General features: G+C 46.0%; 1 long non-coding RNA gene across 1 annotated transcript; it reads left to right on the top strand.

Moving 5' to 3' along the window:
* The first annotated feature begins 390 nt into the window (after positions 1-390).
* Positions 391-1,568, top strand: LOC124037005. The gene is made up of 3 exons (XR_006839096.1): positions 391-471; positions 745-802; positions 1,168-1,568. It is a non-coding gene; the product is annotated as an uncharacterized LOC124037005 (long non-coding RNA).
* The last annotated feature ends 6,723 nt before the right edge of the window (positions 1,569-8,291 follow it).

Genomic DNA, 8,291 nt, shown 5'->3' on the forward strand with positions numbered 1-8,291 from the left:
AGTATAGGCTATATCAATCGTCGATCAGCTATAACATCAAAACAACAACTAAAACGATATAACCGAGCCTTTTTGTCAGAAATAACCAAATAAATCCCTTTTATATAGATTGGCGTAGGGCTGCAACATTTACGCCATGTTGTGTGTTTGTCTTTTGAGCTCAATCTCACGTGCGATTGAATTTGTATGGAGTTGTAACAACAGCAAATCTTTTTTCGGTGTATAATTTATGACGAGGTTGCTGTTTATAGCGAGCTGCGTTTATTCAGTACTGTCACACACGTGTAGCAGCTACTTCCTCGCACTCCTGCAGAAGTTGACATTCTGGCGCTTACTGGCTGCTATATATAGCACTCATCGCGGTGCTGTTACTATTCCCAGCGTTGTACATGAGGGGGCGGGCGTTGCTTTTCTTTCTTAAAAGGAAGAATACAACGTTTTTGTTCACAATGGATGCATTTCTCCGTGTAGGTACGTTCTTGTCCTGGTGTCTGTTTCGTTTGCATAGCAAACTGTTGCATCAATAAGTTAATCATTTATGTATCAATCACTGGGAATCAAGTAATTATCTGTATGCCGCTGTCCCATGGCGCTGAATGGTATAAAATCCCCTCTCAGTCCTTGTAAAACCATGGCGAGGTCTTATTGAAAATACATGTATCTGGAGCCTTAAAACATAAGGATATTCAAGTTTCCCTCTAATCAGGGACCCGCTAACCACTCCATGTATTTGATGTATTCCAGAGCTAGCACACCTGATTCAACGTGTCAAGCAAAGCCCTTGACTAGGTCGCTGGTTCAGGTGAGTTTGTTCAGGACTACAACAACATTTCCCGAGAAGAGATTTGGGGACCACTGCTGTAAGGATAAAGACTTGGATTCGAAATGAGATAGCGGTTTTTATGGGGGGGGGGTATGAGTATGAGTGCTGATCTGGAATCAGGTCCACGTTGTCCATGCAATCTTATTCATTGTGATGTAAAAGCCCAAAACTGTTCCTAGATCTACTTTAATATGCTAGATACATACAACCCCAGGTAGCCAGAGTGGGGAGCAATAGGCTCTATAAGGGTTCTAGTATACACTACCACCATCAATAGTCACATATGTAAACCACTTATTGAATGCTCATTGAGTTTCATGTTTTCTTGTTGTTGAATCACCCAGTTCTCCTGCTCAAGTCGACTACTCACTGAGGAACCGTTTCAACGCTCAGTCTTTCTGATGTTTATTCTTCTAATCTATTCCTGGAGCTGCTGCTACACGCTCCACCTCCACTTCCTGGTTATTTTCGGCAGTGTGTGTTTTGGTGTCAGGCTCCGCGGATGGTGGGTTTGGGAAATACCTGGTCACGATAAATCAGGGGGAGGTTTAGCTAAGAACATGTCACCCCCTACTGCATGGGAAGGAGAAATGCATGCATATACGGATGTTAGTAGATACATAAAGTGCTGTGAAAAAGTATTTGCCCCTTTCTAATTTAGCATTTTTTCTTCTAAATACTAAATGTTATCAGATTTAACACCCAATGGCCCTATGGGGAAAAGGTAATTGCCCCCAGCCTCCCTCTGGACCCCCCCATAATCACACCAGCCTCCCTCTGGACCCCCCATAATCACACCAGCCTCCCTCTGGACCCCCCCCCCATAATCATACCAGCCTCCCTCTGGACCCCCCATAATCACACCAGCCTCCCTCTGGACCCCCCATAATCACACCAGCCTCCCTCTGGACCCCCCCATAATCACACCAGCCTCCCTCTGGACCCCCCCCATAATCACACCAGCCTCCCTCTGGACCCCCCCATAATCACACCAGCCTCCCTCTGGACCCCCCCATAATCACACCAGCCTCCCTCTGGACACCCCCATAATCACACCAGCCTCCCTCTGGACCCCCCCATAATCACACCACCCTCCCTCTGGACACCCCCCATAATCACACCAGCCTCCCTCTGAACCCCCCATAATCACACCAGCCTCCCTCTGGACCCCCCATAATCACACCAGCCTCCCTCTGGACCCCGCCATAATCACACCAGCCTCCCTCTGGACCCCCCCCCCCATAATCACACCAGCTTCCCTCTGGACCCCCCCCCCCCCCCCATAATCACACCAACCTCCCTCCGGAGACACCATAATCACACCAGCCTCCCTCTGGACCCCCCCCCATAATCACACCAACCTCCCTCTGGACCCCCCCCCCCCCATAATCACACCAACCTCCCTCCGGAGACACCATAATCACACCACCTCCCTCTGGAGCCCGGCCTGAGACAAATGCATACTCATCCAATCAGCTACACACCCCTCTTTTGTATTGTTTCCATCCATGTCATGGTAGTCATGTTGACCTCAATAGGTCGCCATAGTCCCAAGCCCTAATCATTTAATAAGATGTATTCACTTATCTCAGCTCTACAGTTCATTAGAGCCATGTAATGGGAATGTCAGCCAAGGTGGTTTATGATGTTCTGACTCCAAGAACAATTTTTACATTCTGGGTTGAAGAGAAAGGGATTCTCTCAACCTGACTAGCAGGGCCATGTTCAATGGGCCGCAACGCTTAATAGAAGATAAACTGTTAAGTGTCATTATGGTGGCTCCAGAGAGTGGTTGTGTTGTGGACATGTGTTATCATGGTTCAGAGGGATGTTGTGGACATGTGGTGTGATTTCAAATGGTCACCCTCCTATAGATCACAAAACATAAGAAAACATACCTTATAGAATGCTGAAGAATGGTAAGCATAGTTTGGGGAAAATGTGATGTTCTATTTACACCGTTGTAAAAAGGAATAAAACATTTCACAAACTGAATGCGTCCCAAGTCTCAAAGCTTCTCATACACGGATATAATGCATTCTGCAATGCAAAGAGAATCAAAAAACATAAATTATTATTGCAGGAGTTCAGGGGCAGGGGGGGACAAAATGCTGGTCTGTGTTGCCCTCTAGTGGAGGATTTCAGGGTCCATTTGAATACATTTAGAGTGCCGATCTAGGAGCAGCATAGCATTTTATATCATAATGAATAAGATTAGGTTGACAGAGGGGAGACCTGATCCTGGATCAGCACAGCTACTCTGAGATACTTTATAAAAATGGTCCCAATTGTTCAATGTCAAAAGGCCAACAGCAGCCCGGATGTTGATGGCCGCAGCCCGGATGTTGATGGCCGCAGCCCGGATGTTGATGGCCGCAGCCCGGATGGAACCCTATACCTTCCTACTTAATGGGGAAGAGATGCACCCTTGCTACTACAATTAACGTTACCCAATAAGAAATAACCACAGACTAGAAATCTATTACAATTAACGTTACCCAATAAGAAATAACCGCACAGCTACTCTGAGATACTTTATAAAAATGGGCCCAATTGTTCAATGTCAAAAGGCCAACAGCAGCCCGGATGTTGATGGCCGCAGCCCGGATGTTGATGGCCGCAGCCCGGATGTTGATGGCCGCAGCCCGGATGTTGATGGCCGCAGCCCGGATGTTGATATAACCGCACAGCTACTCTGAGATACTTTATAAAAATGGGCCCAATTGTTCAATGTCAAAAGGCCAACAGCAGCCCGGATGTTGATGGCCGCAGCCCGGATGTTGATGGCCGCAGCCCGGATGTTGATGGCCGCAGCCCGGATGTTGATGGCCGCAGCCCGGATGTTGATGGCCGCAGCCCGGATGTTGATGATACCTTCCTACTTAATGGGGAAGAGATGCACCCTTGCTACTACAATTAACGTTACCCAATAAGAAATAACCACAGACTAGAAATCTATTACAATTAACGTTACCCAATAAGAAATAACCACAGACTAGAAATCTATTACAATTAACGTTACCCAATAAGAAATAACCACAGACTAGAAATCTATTACAATTAACGAAATAACCACAGACTACCCAATAAGAAATAACCACAGACTAGAAATCTATTACAATTAACGTTACCCAATAAGAAATAACCACAGACTAGAAATCTATTACAATTAACGTTACCCAATAAGAAATAACCACAGACTAGAAATCTATTACAATTAACGTTACCCAATAAGAAATAACCACAGACTAGAAATCTATTACAATTAACGTTACCCAATAAGAAATAACCGCAGACTAGAAATCTATGAACACTTAAAGAGTATGCTGTGTGTGTGTATTGTGAGAACAAATTCATAATTTACTTTCAGATTGATATCATTATTGTAAATTATGAGTTTGACCTTAAGCTCCTCCTCAGGCTAATGGATCTTAACCTCTTCCTCAGGCTAATTGATCTTAACCTCTTCCTCAGGCTAATTGATCTTAACCTCTTCCTCAGGCTAATTGACCTTAACTCTTCCTCAGGCTAATTGATCTTAACCTCTTCCTCAGGCTAATGGATCTTAACCTCTTCCTCAGGCTAATTGATCTTAACCTCTTCCTCAGGCTAATGGATCTTAACCTCTTCCTCAGGCTAATGGATCTTAACCTCTTCCTCAGGCTAATGGATCTTAACCTCTTCCTCAGGCTAATGGATCTTAACCTCTTCCTCAGGCTAATTGATCTTAACCTCCTCAGGCTAATGGATCTTAACCTCTTCCTCAGGCTAATGGATCTTAACCTCTTCCTCAGGCTAATGGATCTTAACCTCTTCCTCAGGCTAATTGATCTTAACCTCTTCCTCAGGCTAATTGATCTTAACCTCTTCCTCAGGCTAATTGATCTTAACCTCTTCCTCAGGCTAATTGATCTTAACCTCTTCCTCAGGCTAATTGATCTTAACCTCTTCCTCAGGCTAATTGATCTTAACCTCTTCCTCAGGCTAATTGATCTTAACCTCTTCCTCAGGCTAATTGATCTTAACCTCTTCCTCAGGCTAATGGATCTTAACCTCTTCCTCAGGCTAATGGATCTTAACCTCTTCCTCAGGCTAATGGATCTTAACCTCTTCCTCAGGCTAATGGATCTTAACCTCTTCCTCAGGCTAATGGATCTTAACCTCTTCCTCAGGCTAATGGATCTTAACCTCTTCCTCAGGCTAATGGATCTTAACCTCTTCCTCAGGCTAATTGATCTTAATCTCTTCCTCAGGCTAATTGATCTTAACCTCTTCCTCAGGCTAATTGATCTTAACCTCTTCCTCAGGCTAATTGATCTTAACCTCTTCCTCAGGCTAATGGATCTTAACCTCTTCATCAGGCTAATGGATCTTAACCTCTTCCTCAGGCTAATGGATCTTAACCTCTTCCTCAGGCTAATGGATCTTAACCTCTTCCTCAGGCTAATTGATCTTAACCTCTTCCTCAGGCTAATGGATCTTAACCTCTTCCTCAGGCTAATGGATCTTAACCTCTTCCTCAGGCTAATTGATCTTAACCTCTTCCTCAGGCTAATTGATCTTAACCTCTTCCTCAGGCTAATTGATCTTAACCTCTTCCTCAGGCTAATTGATCTTAACCTCTTCCTCAGGCTAATTGATCTTAACCTCTTCCTCAGGCTAATTGATCTTAACCTCTTCCTCAGGCTAATTGATCTTAACCTCTTCCTCAGGCTAATTGATCTTAACCTCTTCCTCAGGCTAATGGATCTTAACCTCTTCCTCAGGCTAATGGATCTTAACCTCTTCCTCAGGCTAATGGATCTTAACCTCTTCCTCAGGCTAATTGATCTTAACCTCTTCCTCAGGCTAATTGATCTTAACCTCTTCCTCAGGCTAATTGATCTAAACCTCTTCCTCAGGCTAATTGATCTAAACCTCTTCCTCAGGCTAATTGATCTAAACCTCTTCCTCAGGCTAATTGATCTAAACCTCATCCTCAGGATAATTGATCTAAACCTCATCCTCAGGATAATTGATCTAAACCTCATCCTCAGGATAATTGATCTAAACCTCATCCTCAGGATAATTGATCTAAACCTCGTCCTCAGGATAATTGATCTGGTCCTCAGGCTAATTGATACAGCATGTAAAAGAGAGAGCTAGCTGGCGACCAACACTCGTTTGATTTCAATCACAGGAAAGTTCTTCATTCAGGAGGCTATGATTGATAATATAATACATTTGTCATTAGCTCAATTGAGAAATCTAAACCATAGAAACCACACCTTGACAATATGAACACAATAAACCACCTTGGTATTGATGTTCATCAGTTCGTTGTCGGGAATTTCCTACAAGTCGTCTTCTGCTTCACTGAAAAACGAACTATTCAGATAAAGAGGTGAGGAATTGACACTACCACCCGATTCGGAAATATGAGAGGGAGAGAAAGAACCGCCCCCCTCCTCCAACACACGTGTCCCCACATGCAGACCTGTAGCTCCCACTGTGAGCGCGTGTCGAACCGAGCCAGCATGTGTGCGATGCGTGAGCGGCACTCCATCCGGGTGTGTAAAATAAAAGAGCTTTCTTAACAAGGCAGCCGCTATTTTTAGCTCCTTCAATTATTGGGCGCCAGATTCTACTCTCCCTACTTCAAAGCAGTTCTCCCCACTCAGTCCCGATGCTGGGGGAGCTGGAGGGAAAGAAAGAAGGGGCGATGCAGGAATGGAGACAGGATATATCCCAAATGGCACCCTATTCCCTGTACAGAACACTACTTCTGACCACTATGTAGGAAACTGGGTGTCATTTGGGAGACCAAAGAGGGGGGAAAAAAAGAGCACCAAGCAAACCTGACAGGAGAAGGGGGGTGGATATAAAATGTGGATCCCAGATAGCAGGGCCTTAGCTAAAATTAGCTCTCCCTTCCTCCCCTCTCCAGTTGATGAAAGGGCCTGAGCCAGGACTAAACAGAGGGGGAGAGGGAAGGTGAAAAGTGGAGGGGAGGAGTCCAGGACAGACCGAGAGGGAGGGAGTGATGAGGAGAGAAGTATACAGGTGTCTATGCTGCCCTTTTCCACTTGTCCTTCTATCCAATTTGTAAGTCGCTCTGGATAAGAGCGTCTGCTAAATGACTTAAATGTAAATGTTAAATGTATTACTTTGGGTTTAAAAAGACCCACATCGCTCTCTGACTACACACAGAAATGCAAACGATTACTTACAATCTATATAGCGGTCATGTTTTCCTGACATAACACACAACAACTGGACTACCATATATTCTGCTACTCTTTCTGTTGCTGTAAGATTCTGTTCACTCTTCTCAACAAGCCCTTGGAGAGGCCCTGCTATATATATGTTGTTCGATCGAGGCCTCTCCAACAGCTGCCATGTGTTGTTCGATCGAGGCCTCTCCAACAGCTGCCATGTGTTCCTTGGAGGCCTCTCCAACAGCTACCATGTTGTGTTGTTCGATGGAGGCCTCTCCAACAGCTGCCATGTATTCGATGGAGGCCTCTCCAACAGCTACCATGTGTTCGTTGGAGGCCTCTCCAACAACCGCCATGTTGTGTTGTTCGATCGAGGCCTCTCCAACAGCTGCCATGTGTTGTTCGATCGAGGCCTCTCCAACAGCTGCCATGTGTTGTTCGATCGAGGCCTCTCCAACAGCTGCCATGTGTTGTTCGATCGAGGCCTCTCCAACAGCTGCCATGTGTTGTTCGATCGAGGCCTCTCCAACAGCTGCCATGTGTTGTTCGATCGAGGCCTCTCCAACAGCTGCCATGTGTTGTTCGATCGAGGCCTCTCCAACAGCTGCCATGTGTTGTTCGATCGAGGCCTCTCCAACAGCTGCCATGTGTTCCTTGGAGGCCTCTCCAACAGCTACCATGTTGTGTTGTTCGATGGAGGCCTCTCCAACAGCTGCCATGTGTTTGTTGGAGGCCTCTCCAACAGCTGCCATGTTGTGTTGTTCGAAGGAGGCCTCTCCAACAGCTGCCATGTTGTGTTGTTCGATGGAGGCCTCTCCAACAGCTGCCATGTTGTGTTGTTCGATGGAGGCCTCTCCAACAGCTGCCATGTTGTGTTGTTCGATGGAGGCCTCTCCAACAGCTGCCATGTTGTGTTGTTCGATGGAGGCCTCTCCAACAGCTGCCATGTGTTGTTCGATGGAGGCCTCTCCAACAGCTGCCATGTTGTGTTGTTCGATGGAGGCCTCTCCAACAGCTGCCATGTTGTGTTGTTCGATGGAGGCCTCTCCAACAGCTGCCATGTGTTCATTGGAGGCCTCTCCAACAGCTGCCATGTGTTGTTCGATCGAGGCCTCTCCAACAGCTGCCATGTGTTGTTCGATCGAGGCCTCTCCAACAGCTGCCATGTTGTGTTGTTGTGTTGTTCGATCGAGGCCTCTCCATGTTGTGTTGTTCGATGGGAGGCCTTCTCCAACAGCTGCCATTCGATGGAGGCCTCTCCAACAGCTGCC

The sequence above is a fragment of the Oncorhynchus gorbuscha genome, linkage group LG06 (assembly GCF_021184085.1).
Source record: "Oncorhynchus gorbuscha isolate QuinsamMale2020 ecotype Even-year linkage group LG06, OgorEven_v1.0, whole genome shotgun sequence".
Lineage (NCBI taxonomy): Eukaryota > Metazoa > Chordata > Actinopteri > Salmoniformes > Salmonidae > Oncorhynchus > Oncorhynchus gorbuscha.